This window comes from Macaca nemestrina, chromosome 2 (genome assembly GCF_043159975.1).
Source record: "Macaca nemestrina isolate mMacNem1 chromosome 2, mMacNem.hap1, whole genome shotgun sequence".
Lineage (NCBI taxonomy): Eukaryota > Metazoa > Chordata > Mammalia > Primates > Cercopithecidae > Macaca > Macaca nemestrina.
In genome coordinates this window covers 84,205,976-84,222,346 of record NC_092126.1, presented here as the reverse complement: position 1 = coordinate 84,222,346, position 16,371 = coordinate 84,205,976, and the positions used below count along the sequence as shown (strand labels likewise).

Here is a 16,371-nt window from a genome sequence, read left to right as displayed (position 1 = left end):
GTCAAGCCATTTGTAAAATCAAAAGAAACCCAAATATTGGGAGGCCAAGGCAGATGGATCACTTGAGGCCAGGAGTTCGAGGCCAGCCTGGGCAACATGGCAAAACCCTGTCTCTACTAAAAATACAAAAAATTAGCCAGGTGTGATGGCACACACCTGTAGTCCCAGCTACTCAAGAGGCTAAGGTAGAAAAATTTCTTGAACCCGGGAGGTAAAGGTTGGAGTGAGCTGAGATCGTGCCACTGCACTCCAGCTTGGGTGACAGAGTGAGACTCTGTCTCGAAAAACAAACAAACACCCAAACATAGCAAACAATGGCCACATCAGTGAAGAAATTCAGCAGAAGTTCCCCTGCCTGCCCCTGCCATCTGTTGGTGGTAGGAACAGCTGATGTGCTATTACTTTGCAGTGTGATGTGCAGTTTTATATATATGAAAGTTCATGCATAAAATGTTGTAGTAAGAGCTTTGGTATCATGTTCAGGAATTCAATGTGAGGTTAGCCCTATTTCTCTACCAAAAACCCCATAGATTTATAGACTGTCTTTTTGCCCTTTATCTGATGGTTTCTAAAAGCATTTGGATCAAGTAGAAGAGCCAGGAGTCCACAGCACAAAGCATACTGGCCCTGCTGTACAGCAAGAACATAAAGTGTTATTATCTGAGCCCCTGAGCTTCCATATTAAGCTAATGAGTGGCAGGGCTGGTCCTTCAAGGGAGTAGGAAATTTGAAGTTTGTGTCTCATGATGTGTCTTGCAAAAGGAAGCATACAGAAGCAGCATGCAAACAGGCATTGAAGAGTTGTGCAAACAGACAGCTCATTACTGAAAATTCCTCACTGGCGAAAGTAATTTTGCACAAGGGAAAGGGTTTGAAAAACAGCTCTTGCCTCCTGAAGCCCTTTCTGTGGTGGAAACAAATCAGCTTTTAAAATACAATACCATAGTGGCTTTAAAAAGTGGTATTTAAGCAGCATGAAAATAGCCTACGAGAAATTAATGCAAAATCAATTCAGGCACATAATTTACATCTGCTGTGTTACCCAGAATGGCTCTCTTCTATAACTGGAAATCTATGGACCTAATTCTGGGATGACTAGAAGGAGTTTTATATCTTCTGGGATGTAGCCGAACAATCTGTCACCAGGAGGAAAAAGTTGTAACCCTTAAGGGCCAGCAGAAGCTAGGGTCCTGTTGTTAGAACAAACATACACTTAAAATTAACAGCCAACAAAATAGGTGGTGTTCCACAGGTCTGGCCCTTTAAATCCAGCCCTGTGCCCAAACCGACAGTCTTTCCACACTCATCAGGCTCTGTCCTTCCTAAATATAGTTCACGAGCTGTTTCTGCATTGAGAGTTGACAGTGAATGTCTGGAGGAGACACAATCAAACTCATTGCTGCGCTGGACCTGGCATCCTGGCTTCTCACTGAATCAGTGGGCAAACAGAAGGCCCGCAGTGGGTCTTCCTCTCTATTTCCCATCCCCGCCCTGGGTTTGATGCTGATTCAGTTCATCAAAACCATGTGAGTTAATTTTCACAAAGTACACTTCAAGTTCCCAGTTTTGAAAGTAGTTATAACAAAAGAGAACAAGAAGGAGCATCCCAGGATGGGAGGGGACATGAGAAAAAGATGACCTCAGGAAGTCTTGGTAAGTTTCAATAAAAGGGAATTTCAAGGAATAGGAAGTTGGTCAAATGCCACAGGGAAGATGAGTAAGATGACTCCATGTGCCCATCAGGCCCAGCCTTGAGGGCAGCACTTTGGGACGTAGTTGTGTGGAGTGAGCGGGGAAGCCGGGGGTTGAGTGATGGTACGAACAGACAGAGGTGCCGGCCTGGCTGCCTTCTCTTGTAAAGAGAGATGGAAGGGACATTGCCATGTGGAGGCAATAAATAGGAGAGAAGATTTTTTATATTGCAGACTTTTTTTTTTTTATGACACTGCCTGCCTCTATCAAGTGCTGAAATCACAGACTGGGAATTCTAATCTTACCTGAGGCACCATCTTCCCATGAATCGCTCATAGTAGGGTTTCGATACATATTTGTAGAAAGAAGCCAGTCTGCACACTTGAAACTGCTTATATGCAGCTTATGTTGCATAAGTAATAAAAAAGCAGCAATACTTTTTAATCAGATTGAAAGATTTCCACTCTCTTTTTCTTTAATGTTTTGCAGGTCTCAGTTGTGTGACCTGGGACTAGTTGCTTCACTTCTCTATGCCTCAACGTCTTCATGTATAAAAGTGTAAAATTGCGTGGTTTATGTACCTATAAGAGTGCACATGGCCGGGCGCGGTGGCTCACGCCTGTAATCCCAAAACTTTGGGAGGCCGAGGTGGGCAGATCATGAGGTCAGGAGTTTGAGACCAGTCTGACCAACACGGTGAAACCCCATCTCTACTAAAAAACCACAAAAATTAGCCGGGTGTGGTCTTGTGGGTATAATCCCAGCTACTCAGGAGGCTGAGGCAGGAGAACCGCTTGAACCCGGAGGCGGAGGTTGCAGTGAGCTGAAATCGCACCAGTGTACTCCAGCCTGAGTGACAGAGCGAGACCCCATCTCAAAAGAAAAAAATAAAATAAAATAAAGAGTGCATAGTTCAGATTAAGCAGATTACACTATTTGTTATTATTACTTGTTACCCTGGACCAACGGGAGACAAGCATTATCTGTACTATAAATCCAAATAACTCGCAAAATATTTTTGTACAAGGGGAAGAGTTTTAAAAACAGCTCTTGCCTCCTGAGGTCCCTCCTGCGGTGAAAACAAATTGGCTTTTAAAATGTAACACTGTAAAACATCTTTTAAAATGCCAAATACTATACTAAACAAGTTTTTAAAAAATGAAATGACTCTGACAGCAATGGCTTGCCTAATTGTGCTTGTGAAGGAAAGAAACCACAGCATCATGTCAGGGTTACAGCCGCCCACCTGTACCAGGGCTGTGTGGCTCTGGAGGACTGAGTGGGGAGAAGCTCACCTCTCCCAGGGCCACTATGGCTCTGGACGGCCGGGTAGAGAGACAGCCTCCATGCTGCAGGAGCGGACCAGAGGGAGGGCCTGGGTGTGTGCAAGCCCGGAGTAGGCCTCTAGTAGCACTCCAGGAGATCTTGACCAACTTCACAGAGGGATCTTGTCAGTGTTCTTGCACCGTGAGAATCCAGGCAGACGCCCAGGGGGAGCCTCCAGGCTGCATGACTCTGTCACAGTGAGTAACCAGTCCTCTCACCTGTACCCATGATGAGGTGAACTGAGGGGGTTTCTTGGGATGTGCCCTAAAATGAGATTGAGCGGTAATCTTACAGAAGCAGGCTCTGTCCATGGCATAGAAGTATGTGGGTGCTCAGAGGTTATGCCCTGCCTTGAGAATCAAGTGGGTCTGGTTTGAAATTGTGGCTTCATCACTTAGCTTGGGCGAATCACTCAACTTGTGACCCTCAGCTACTCATCTGCCAAACGTAGTTAATAATAAGGCCTGTCTCCATGTATACCTATGTAACAAACCTGCACACTCTGCACAGAACTTAAAGTAAAATTTAAAATCCCAGCACTTTGGGAGGCCGAGGCAGGCAGATCATGAGGTCAGGAGATAGAAACCATCCTGGCCAACGCGGTGAAATCCCATCTCTACCAAAAATACAAAAAAATAGCTGGGCGTAGTGGCGCGTGCCTGTAATCCCAGCTACTCAGAAGGCTGAGGCACAAGAATCACTTGAACCCAGGAGGCGGAGGTTGCAGTGAGCCAAGATCGAGCCACTGCACTCCAGCCTGGTAACAGAGCAAGACTCCATCCGAAAAAAAAAAAAGAAATAAATAAAAAAAAAAGAAAGAAAAAGAAGAAGAATAGGGCCTGCTTCAAAGCCGATGGGAGGATTCGAGGAGCTAAGGCAGGGTGGCAATGTTGGGCCCACAATGGCTACTTTTTCCTTAAGTCAGCAGCTCTAGCTCCTGCCATCCTTTACTTTTGTCCTTCACTGAAAAGCAACATTTCTAAATGTTACTTCCAATTCCTGATGTTTCATCAGCTTCTAGGGAGAGTAACAATTCCCTTCCTTGTTCTCACAAAGATCCAGGTTTGAAACTGGGGAGGGGTTGGTGATAAAATTGTTTTTCTTCTTTCTAAAGGTCAAATAGTAAGTTTATGTTTCTCTTTCTGGTTTCCCTTTGACTCATCTTAGTGCCTGAGGCAAATTGTGTATTTCCTGTCTCATTCTCTTTATCTGAAAAATGGGCTTTGTTTAATCATTTTCCCTCCCTGCCTTTCAGCACAGCCTTACTGTTTTGAGACCTACAATCTATAAACTGCATTCAAATGTTCTGCTTCCGATTTTGTCTTTCAGGAGATAGTCTAGATTCCATTCCGGTATTAAGGAATGGGAGAAATCGTTCTCCAGTAGTACCACTGGAGAACAATACCATAGAGCTGTGGTTCTCAGTTGAAGTGACTTCGCCCCTGAGGGGACATTTGGCAAAGTCTGGACACATTTTTGGTGATCACAACGGGCGGTGCAGAAGAAGAGGATGCTACTGGCATTTAGTGGGTAGAAGGTAGGGATGCTGCAAACATTTTGTGTTGCACAAAACAGCCCCACAAGGAAGAACTGTCTGGCCTAAAATGCCAATAGTGCCAAGGTTGAGAAACTCTGCCATGAAGGATCTCAATGTGTGAATTTTCCTCAATCACGTTTTATTTTTCCCTTTACATTGTTGTCCTTAGTTTCAATTCTCATCCTCTCCTCCCTTATCCAGACTCTCCTCTCTCCTATCAATCTTTCTACTCCTTCCCCTTCTTACTAGTAAGTTATTTTTCGTTTTCCCTACCTTCCGCTCTATCATTGTTTACTGTTCCCTCCAAATACTATCATTGTTTCCCATTTAGTGACCCTCCTTCAAAATTCCCAGCCTTTGGAAAATATTCTCCAAATTGTCATTCCAGCTTGGTCACTCAGTAGCGGGGTGGCCCCTGGGGCCGGTCGCTTCACCTCTCGAGGCCTTGGCTTTCTCCCTGTAAATGGACATAGCACTGGATGACCTCTACAGCCCGACCCGTGATTGACAACTGTCTTGGCAATTTGAATGACTAACAATCCTACAAAAAAAAATCAGCGTGAGAGAGGGACCCTGTTAAAAAAAAATTCACTCATGGTTCATTGGTATACAGTTAGAAAAAGACGTTTATGCAGGTGTGTGAATATATGGAAATTCAATCCTGCCAAGGCAGTTGAAAGTAAGGTAAAATAAGTAGGTGGCTAACATTTTCAAAGAAATCTATGGAAAAATTAAATGAGCTAAAACAATATTGATTGCAACATTATTTATGATAATAATAATTGGAGACAATATAAATAGCCAACAATTGGAAATTGAGAAAAAAAATCATGGTCTATTTATACGATAAAATACCATGCAGCCATTAAAAATAATAATTATGTTATTAATAACATGAACAATGCTTACATGCAGATTGCAAAATTATCTGTAGTATATACTCACATTTACTCTTACTCATATTTAGTAAAAAAGGGTATAATGGGCTATAGTGAACATATTTATTTAAATTAAATAATTTTGTCTTATTTTACTTCCAGGTAATACATGTTTATTTGTAAATAATTTCAAAAACTCAAATAAGAAAAGGAAAATAAAATTATCTGTAATTCCACCACCAGAGTTGACCCCTGAGACATGTTTGCCCTTTTTCATTCATCAAAATAAAAATGGGGCTATACTGCTTTCGTAACCTACATTTTTTTTTTCCTTGTCATTAAATAGTCCTCATCAAGGGCATTTATATTAGTTGCACAGTATTCCTTTGTATCTGTACTGGATTTAACTTGGGATGGGAAGATTGGGGTGGTAAATAAACTTTTAAAAAATGAAAAATATGGGTTAACAGCCAGCAGCCTGGTGGACCTGAACTATTGACGCTTCTCTTCATTAGTAATCAATGGACTCTACATGAAGCAGATACTTCAGTAATGCTGGCTTCTTAGCACCTATCATAGAACTGTACATTGGCCAGTTTGGGTGGGGACCATGGAAGGAAAGACCTTTCCCTCCTACTCCGCCTCCCTATTAAATGGGTGAAGAGGCTCTTCACCTTCCCACTAACCTATAACCTGTATATTTGGTTTGATCAGCCCAGAGGAGGAGAATCACCTGTGTGTGTCCCCACTTTCCTCCAATCTACCCCCTACTTCCTTGCTCCATCTGGTTGAACTGAAGGGGCTGTCCTTTTCCCAAACCCTTTCTCCAGAATGTGGGGGGAGGGGCTCCAGGCCCTGTTTGCCATCAGGTTCCCATGGCACAGGCTCAGTCTGAGACGTTCCTCCCTCTGTGATTCAATGCCAAGTCTGCATTCTGCTTTTATGTCTGGGGATGTTATGATACCAGATTTATCTGGTTAAAGAAAAAATGCTTACTGGCTAATATCTTTACTGCGGCACAAGAGCTACTCTGAAAATCCTCTGAGGTTCACCAGACCCTTATCTCCAGGATCAAAGCCTCAAGGCCTGCAAGGATGGCTGCCCTGGTCAGGCCCACGTGGTCACAATAAAATTCCACCGGAGTCAAAACTTTCCTTTGTTGTCATGCCTCCGCCCTCTGAGTCCCTAACCCATCCCTTCCCAGCAGGCAGAAAATACCGGAAAAACTAATTTTGCCATGTTCTTTGGAGATTCAACATGATGGCATTTGTAAAGAGAGGTATAAAAGGGTGATGCTTGATCCAAAGACGTGACAGGATGACTGTGGGGCCTCGGGTGTCCCTGAGGGGCTGTTTGACCAACTCCTGTTTCCACAGCTTTCCGCTGGGGATGCATCCTGTTCATTCCCACTAGAAGGGTTGGAGTAGGGAGAAAATCAGAATCCACTGAGCCCCACAATGCTGCAGGCATGGTCCCAAGTGCTTTCCACATTTATTCCTCACAACACTGTTCCCTAGGCATTGTTATCTCAGTTTTAATATAGAATCACTGAGACTTCAAAAAGTTAAGTCATTGGCCCAAGGGGCACAGCAGGATTTGAACCCAAGGCTGTTGATTTCAACATTACATTATAACCTTCCCATAAGAAAAGGACGTATATATTTTTAAGAAAAAAAAAAAGTGGGAGGGCAGCCAGGCGCAGTGGCTCACACCTGTAATCCCAGCACTTTGGGAGGCCAAGGCGGGCGGATCATGAGGTCAGGAGTTCGAGACCAGCCTGCCCAATATGGTAAAATGCTATCTGTAGTAAAAAAACAAAAATTAGCTGGGCATGGTGGCATGTGCCTGTAGTCCCAGCTACTCGGGAGGCTGAAGCTTGAACCCAGGAGATGGAGTTTGCAGCAAACCGAGATTGAGCCACTGCACTCCAGTTTGGGCAACAGAGTGAGACTCCATCTCAAAAAAAAAAGAGGGGGGGTGGTAAGCCTAAATTAGAGACCTTCTCTGCTGTGATGGATCTGTTAATACAAATGTCTTTGCATGCAGTAAGCATTTTTACCTGAGCCCTTTTGCCCCAGGCATGTGTATGCTATAGATTTAAAGGACAAGAAAAGTCTCCTCCAATCCACACGTGTTGGTTCCAGTTATTGCCTCTTCTGCCTTCCTTGTCCCTTTGCAGTTGCTTCTGTTCGGTCACGAGGGTGAGCCACAGAGCACCTGGAGCAGCAGTACTGAAAGTGTGGTCCCCAGACCGGCAACCTTGTCATCTCCTGGAAACATGCTGGAATTGGATTTCTTTCTTCCACCCCAGACCTGAATCAGAGATTCTGAGAGTGGAGCCTATAATCTGCGTTTTATCAAGCCCTCCAAGTGATTCTGATGTGCTAATGCTTGAGAACCACTGACCTAGAGAATGTCATTGGCATAAATCCTTGGCTCCATGACCCCCCATCCAGTTTGTTGCTAAGCTTTGAGAATTCTGCCTCTGCCTCCTAGTTGGGCTGTCATTGTCCTACTTCAGGCCCTGTTAACTCCTACCTGCACTGCACCAGTAGCCTCCCCACCTCTCATCCCTCATTTTCCTCCAGTCCATGTCACCCTCTGATACCACATCAGCTCTGTGCTCTGATGGTGCCATGCAACTGTTGGAAAAAAATTCCAACTGCTTAGCTTGATATTCAAGATCCTCCAAAATATACATTCAACTTTCCTTTTTAATCTTATTTTGTACTTACTTTTCTCTGTTTGCACCCTATACCTAAGTCTACAAAACTACTTACTGTTTGCCACAGATTTGAACTTTCTCACTCTGGGCCTGGAATTGCCTGTCACTCATCCCACCACATCGTTTAGGGTCCAGTTCAAAGACTCCTTCATGAGTCTTCCTTGAACCTTCAAACTACAGAATCCCTCCCCTTCTTCTTCTCCCCCCCTTTTTTTTTTTTTTTTTTTTTTTGACAGAGTTTCACTCTTGTTTTCCAGGCTGGAGTGCAATGGTGTGATCTCATCCCACTGCAACCTCCGCTTCCTGGGTTCAAGCAATTCCCCTGTCTCAGCCTCCCAAATAGCTGGGATTACAAATGTATGCCACCATGCCTGGCTAATTTTGTATTTCTTTAGTAGAGATAGGGTTTCACCATGTTGGTCAGGCTGGGCTCTAACCCCTGACCTCAAGTGGTCCACCCCTCTTGGCCCCCCAAAGTGCTGGGATTACAGGCATGACCCACTGCACCCAGCCAGAGCCACTGTGCCTGGCTCCTTTCTTAAACTCACGTAGAATTTATCTTTACTTCTCTTAGGGCTCTTATTAAATTATATAATATGTTTGCTTGTAAACTTGGTTTGTCTCCCTTGCTACCAGGTGGTAAAGAGTAGAGCTGTGTCTTTTTTCATCTCTGCATCTCCTACAGTATCATGCACAGTGGCAAAGCTTAATTCTTAGTTGTGAATGAATGAATAAATGAATTGGATAACCTAAAAAGACACTGAATCCACAGTATGGACTCAGTTATGTTGGATTCATGTTAAAAAACTGATTTTCCATCCTTTGTTTTTCTACAAGTTCTTATCAAAATTAATGATATTATGGTTATTTTTCCTAACAAGGTGTTGCCCATTTTATCTCCTTTCAAAACCAGGTCAGTTAGAAAGCACAGATTACAATACAGTTATCAGGGATAACAGCGTCAGTAGAAGCAAACAGTTGCTCCCACAGTATCTGTGGCTTCAGCAACTAAAAAGAAGAAGAAAATTACATATTTTGTTGCTAACCTTCACCTTGGACAGCATAATGTCCCTAGCAAACCCTAGCAGTTTCTCTTGCAAAGAATAAGGCAGAAACAACTCTCAAGGAAACGCTTTCTGGAACTTTGGAAGTCCCCAGTTACAGTCATTGGCCTGGCTTGATTCCAAAGTTGGGAAAGAGACTGTCTGCTCAGAGAAAATCACCTATATAGGTAGTGAAATACTTCTGCTCCATCTTGATAGCCCCATTCATTGAAGATCTTCCTCCATATGGGCTAAAAAGGATGACAGAGGAGCATTCTTCAGGCCTTCAATTATCAAGCATGTGTGTTCAGCACCAAACAGAAACCAGAGCAGCAAAGCCAGGTTTACCTTGCAGCAGGAAGCCTGTTGCTATGGAGACACAGAAGTGCCTCCAGAGCAGTCATGATTCTGGCAGGTTTTAAATGTCCTTAGAAATCCAAAAGTTAAAGATACAATCTCCCCAGTCACAGGCTATGAACTTCTAGCTCTGTGTGGGGCTTACCTTGCATCTTCTCTCTCACTTCACAGTTGTCACTTCTTATGAAAGACTTTGTAATCTTTCTGAGCACTCACTTTTCAAGAGGGCAGTCAGCCCTTTCGACCTGACCCTCATTCGGGCAGAGGAAGAAATAGGAAAATGGCACCCTGACCACAGAGTTGTGCTGGCTACAGCTTGACCTGAAGTGGCTTCGTCTGCTTCTGCCTCACTAAGCAGGACGATTTCCTGGCAGTGTGCAGCCCTTTCTGCTGTCGCCTCAGCCCTGGGACTTGTCTATGATGTGTGCTGGCTCTAAGTGATAAGTCTCTGGGTGATCCTCTGTCATTCTTGCTTTCTTTCCTGCTGCATGAAGGTTCTCATAAAAAGCACACGGATTTCCTAGGTCCATATTTCATATTGTGTCTATTGTGAAAGTCTTTTCTCTGAATGTCTTGAAGTTTCTGAACACCCTTCCTTAGCAAAACGTTCCATAATCTTCCCTACATCTCAAGATTAGGTTATAAATGGGCAGTTCATGTTGAGGTTGGTGTCACTGTGAGGCAGCCAACTGGCAGTGCCAAAAAGTGCTGTTTGGGAGGAATAAATATTTAATAATATGGAAAGATGATCACTATGTATTAAGATACAGGTTATGAAATAATTAACATTATAATATACTGCATATACTTGCACATAAATATTTGTAAAAAGGGACCAAAAAGACCAACATGAAGTATTAACAGTCCTTATCTCTGGTGAGTCAGTGTGTTTTTTTGTGTTCTCTTTATTTATTTATTCTTCTTTTTTCTTCTAGGTACGTATCTTTATTTTCCAAATTTTCTACAATGGACAGATTTTGTCTTGGTAATAAGAAAAGATGAGCAAAATATATTTTTAATTTTCTAAATAAATCAATATCCCAATAAATAAGTTTGGATTCGTATATCCAGAAAGAAGATGGATTAGTACACCTAGGGGTTCAGGTATACTGCATGATGCTCCGTGCTTAGCAATACAGGGCAGGTGAGCACGGACTCCTGGGACTTAGCACAGGCCCCATCCCTGAGGCAGGCGAGGCCCAGATTTCATCCCATTTCAGCCAGAGTTGACCCCAAAGGAGCCAGATGGGTAGCAGGTCATCCTCAGGAGTCAGGCATATGGGCTTTCTGCCTTAGTCAAATTTGGCAACTCAAACTATGGGGTAGGAGTAGTAGTGGCCCTCACTCTGAGGAATGGGAAGACCATCTGAGGAGCTGACTGGGTGCCCCGCCTTCCCTTGGCCCTTCTTTCCCATAGGGATTGTGTTATGTATGCTTTTTGTCAGGGAGTGGGCAGAAAAGGATCATTCCCCTTCTCTATCTCTTTAGGAGCAAACAACATCTCCTAGAAAGGCCAGTTATGTCAGGTAGATAGCGCAATACTCTCTGCTCCATCTTCATGGCCCAACTCACTGGAAACCTTCCTCTATTGGGGCTGAAAAAGATGACAAAGGACTATTTTCAGAGATCCTCATTCTTTTTTTTTTTTTTTTTTTTTTTTTACATGGAGTCTCACTCCGTCACCCAGGCTGGACCGCAGAGTGCAATGGTGTGATCTCTGCTCACTGCAACCTCCACCTCCTAGGTTCAAGTGATTCTCCTGCCTCAGCCTCCCGAGTAGCTGGGACTACAGGCTTGCGCCACTATGCCTCGCTAATTTTTGTATTTTTAGTGGAGACGGGGTTTCACCATGTTGGCCAGGCTGACCTTGAACTGCTGACCTCAAGTGATCTGCCTGCCTCGGCCTCCCAAAGTGCTGGGATTACAGGCTTGAGCCACTGCGACCGGCCAATCCTCATTCTTTACATGGAACAATTCTAGATCTATAACCCAGTCATGGAGATAGAGTATTACCCCAAACCTCCTTTACCATCAGAGCAATGGAAAGTCAGCCCCACCTGCCCTAAGGAAAGAAGACTTCTGGTTTGGTGAAACTCTGAATGACTGAGTTAGGCTGGCAGCTGGGTGAATTAGGGAGCATAGGTAGATATGAGAGGAATCAGCGTGGTCCCTGCAGCACGAAGGGACCTCAACTTTTTACGGTGGAAGACATTCCTCAGAATTGGGGCATCTCAGGCCATACTACTTATTTATACCAAAGTCAACCCATTTTAAATCCAAACTCCCTTTTAAGGAGGTCTAAACCAACCTTAAAGGGGATGTATTATAAAGATGGTTTAATCTCTAGAGATGGAGACAGAACATTAGTATTTTTATAATCCTGCTAACTCCAATGGCCAGCCAAGGTTGAGAACCACTACTCTTAATTGGTAGCAGATACTCCACTGAATGGCACCAGTGGGATCCTCACCACACCCATTATGCCATGAGATTAGGGGTGTTGTTCCTGTCTGGGTGGCCTGCTAGCCAGGTGTAACAGCTCTTCTCACAATTCTGTAAACAGCCAAGACTTTTAAAGTAAATTTATTTTCTACCCAAATCAGCTAGAGTCATTTACTCTTACTTACACTAAGAACCTTGACTAACACAAACTCCAACCTCTATGTTGCCAAAACCCAATGCCCCTTTTCTGGCCTCAACCTCTCAGGCTACACTGGACACAATTAATCCATTATTTTCTTTCTGAAACACTTCCAGAACACTTGGCATTTTGTGATCACTCCAAATACTTTTCCAACTTCAGTGGCCCCTCCTTCTGTCTCCTTTCTGATTCCTTTTTCTGTACTTTATCTGTAAATCATGGGTTTCCTTCTTAACTCAAGGTGATCTCATCTAGTCTCATGGTTTTGAAACCATTGACAGGTATGTATCTTCAGCACTGACCTTTCTCCTAAACCCCAGTCTTATATGTGACATCTAATCATACGCAATATCTGCCATGGGATATCTAATACATCTCAAATTTGGCATGTCCAAAATGAAACTCTTGAGTTCACTCTTAAAACTCTTCTTCCCCATTTCCCCAATTTCAGGAAATGGTTTCACCATCCACCCAGTTGCTCAAGCCAAAAATGCAAGAGTCAGACGTACTTTTTCTCTTTTTCTCACTCCCCATGTACAAACTATCAAGTACTCTCAGTACAACATATAATCCTAATTCAGCCTCTTCTTTCTATCTTCACAGTTCCTACCTGGTCCAAGCCACTACCAGCCTCTCAAAGCCTCTTAGCTGACCCTCCTATTTGAACTCTTCATTCTATGTTCCAAATAGCAGCCAAGGTGATAAACAAACAGACTAAGTCAGATCCAATTCCTCCCATGGTTAGAACCTTCTAATGGCTGAGAATGAGATCTGAAGCTCTTATGTAGGCTTATAAGAGCTATGGTATTTCTATCTCTCCGATTGTATCTTATATTACTCTCCCTCTCTACCATTATGTTTCAGTCATATTGGCCACTTCCTATTATTCCAAAATGTCAAGCTGTCTCAACCTCAGGGCCTTTGCAGTTGCTGACCCCTCTACGTGGAACGCTCTCCCCTCAGTTACTTGCATACTCAACTTGTCATCATTCAGGTCTCAGTTCAAATCTCACTCCTCAGCAAGGCCTTTCATGATCACCTGATTTAATGAGTCATCCCCAAACTTCCACCACTCTCTATTATATATATTTATTTTCTACTTTTTTCAAAGCACTTATCACTTTCTGAAATTATCTTATGCATATGTTCGTTTTTCTCACTGGAGTAGAAGTTCCATGGGAGCAGGATCTTACCTGTCTTACCCATTACACTATTTTCTGCACCTAGAACAGTCTCTGGCATGTACAAAGTAAGCTCTCAATATATATTTTTGAATGAATTAATTGACAGTTTCCTAGAAAATAGTTTATCTCATCATCTGGTGAGTCTAATTAAACATCAGTCTCTCTTCCTGCCTTATAATGTACAGTGCAGTGAACAGAACTTTTCCTTCTGTGTTATATGGACATCTTATAGCAAATAAGGGTCACTGTAACCAGTCAAATGACCACATGAAAAGGGGATGGATCTCCTAGCCAAACTTGGATTTCAGTCCTGTTTTCACCATTCATTCCTTCAATCCAACAGAAGATGTGGATAAGGGGGTGGGCAGCACATAAGCAACAGTTGAAGTCATGGGCATAGATGAATGGAAAAAAGAAAAGACACTGATCCCCTGGGTGATGTCAACATGCAAGGGCTGGACTAGGAAAGAGTTTCCAACAAAGTGGTTTCTAGAAGCCAAGGGCAAAGCAGTGTGTGGTCAACCCACCAGATGCACATGAAGAGTCCAGTGAGGTAAGGACTGAGAATGTAGGGTCAAATAGATTATTTTTAAGTGTGAAGGTGACTTCTTAAGCCTGCTGATAAGCTGAAAAGAAAAACTCTGTGATATGGACAATTGATTTCCCTCTCAAAATTCATTTCCAACTTCATATAATGAGGATCTGTCTTATCTACTTTAGATGGCTGTCAAATAGGATGTATTCATTCAGTCTTCTAATACTGGTGGGCGTGCAGAGATTTACTGAGAAAAACACCTGTGAGGGAAAGGGAAAGGAAGTTGGAAGAGGCCACAAAGTCATCAAGCCAAGATGCACATCTGAGCCCTATGGAGGAAAGAGGAAAGGATGGAAAGTTGGGTATGAACAACTCTTACACCACTTTGCAGTTCTAAGAAAATTTCAGTGAGGCCAGCGGGGAGTCCTCAAGTCTCCCAGAAACAGATCCACCTTAGCATTTCTGCCTAACTCAGTTGTTGGTTCGGAGCAGGCTGTGGGGCACCTGCTTCTTATAAACAGATGGATTTTAGAGCACAGCAGCTGAGGCTGGAAGTTTGTTAAACTCCCACACTCCAAGATCTGCATTTTCATGGCCACCTTGTAGGTTAAGAGGTTCTGCAGTCCTTTTTGAAATGCGAAACAGGTGACCAATCCAAGCTGTCATTTTAAATTAACAACCAGTGTTTATTGTTGCTTACTAAGAAGATAAAAGAAGGAAAGAAAGTACTCAATTTCTGTACTCTACTTGCTTACATTTTCTAATCATGTGCTCCTTCACCTTAGGACTCCTTCAGTCTATCAGCTTGAGACTAGGGTTTAAGCTAACAGAGAATTATAAATAGTTGAACTCTGGTTAACAACATTGTGACCTCAATGCCAATTGGACCCAGTTAATCAAAATAACTGTTATCCATATTTCAGCAAACCTCTTAAACATTCATGCTCCCTGGGGCATGATGTCCACCTAGTAAATGCCCAGTTACAGACAAAGTTCTTGTTTTTCAAGGCCTGAGTAAATTAGGTGCTAAGAATTTTGAAAACTGTCATTTATCTGGGTTGCTTGGGAAAGTTCACATAACTGCATGTAGTACTCCTTTCCTGATAAAGCAGCTTTGCATTTCATTTTCTCTGCCCCCTTGTTTGCCCTAAATCACGGTCAATGACGTTCATCTCTGTAACTACTCCATAGAAGGACAGTCATCTGTGTGGTTCCGATGCATGTTCTAACTGGGGACGAAGATCCCTGAACACATTTGCAACCTTGAGAACTGCCTTGTGTGACAGTATCAGGGATCTCTATGCCCTAAATCTGAAGATTGGCCTGACTGGAACAGAGCAAAATCAGTACTCCTAATATAGCTGTTTCTCCATCATTGTAGAATTCCTTGACTGGGTGTTCATCTTACAGGCTCTTCACCCTGAAGATTAGTATAACAAGGAAAGTGTGTTCAGGGGGTTCTAGCTGTCTTGCTAGGGCTCATATTTTCTAGATGGTGCTAGCCAATCTGTTTAAAGTTTGAGGCTGAACATGAGCTTCTTTTTCATTTATTTTTAACACTAAAAACACATAGTTTTTCATTCCCTTGTGTGTACCCCACTCTCCATCAGGATCACTTTTATTTCTAGTCTCAAGGCAAAATCCTTGGGTAAATGGGGACTTCTCCCAAGGCTGCTTAAAAAATAGTGGTTTCTTAGTCAAATCTCAGAGATTTGCTAGGAGACAATAATAATAGGAATAAGAAATAGAATTATTTTCCTAAATATTTTTATTAATGGTAAATCTGAACAGATGGCTAGAAGTCATATCTAAAATGTACATGGGCAAGAATTTCAGATTTTGTTTGTGTGACATAAGCCCAGTAAAGCTACAACTCATGGCATCTTAAAGGATGTATGGAATATCTATCTTCCGTCAATGGCTAAAACTCTATAGTCCCGGACAGATGTTTCCATCTCTCCTAAATCATTCAGCGTTTTATTACAAATAAATTAAATGACAAGATTTATCTTTTAACTTCTCTCAGAGAGATTTCATAATGTCCTGAAAAGGAAAGTGTGACTTTAAGGGAGGAGACTAGCATGATCTCAATACATTTTTAAAAATATGCTTATGCATAGAAAAAAGTCTCCAGACTCCAGATTGTGTTTAAATAAAATTTGGGGTGGTAAAGATATGGGTGATTGTTATTTACTCCCTTTATTTTCTATAGTGGGTATGATTGATTTTTATTTTGGGGGGAAATTAACTATTTAAGAAAGGAGAGTTAATTACTAAATCAGAATAATTATGTGATTTATGGAAGCAACCTCTTCATTTCACAGGCAGGCAAACTCTACATTTAGGCAAATTGATCTGTAGTTGTGTCCCCTTCAATTCTTGTCTCATCTTTTTGACCTTGAGGACATATGACTGCCTGGGTGGTGTTTAAGGGAAATATGTTTTTTCAGCTA

The 16,371-nt window shown here is 42.6% G+C and overlaps 1 long non-coding RNA gene across 1 annotated transcript in view; it reads right to left on the bottom strand.

Annotated features, from left to right (window-relative positions):
* LOC105465698 (uncharacterized) overlaps positions 1–16,371 on the bottom strand; it is a 47,730-nt gene that overhangs the window by 21,234 nt on the left and 10,125 nt on the right. The gene's annotated exons all lie outside the window — the stretch shown is intronic.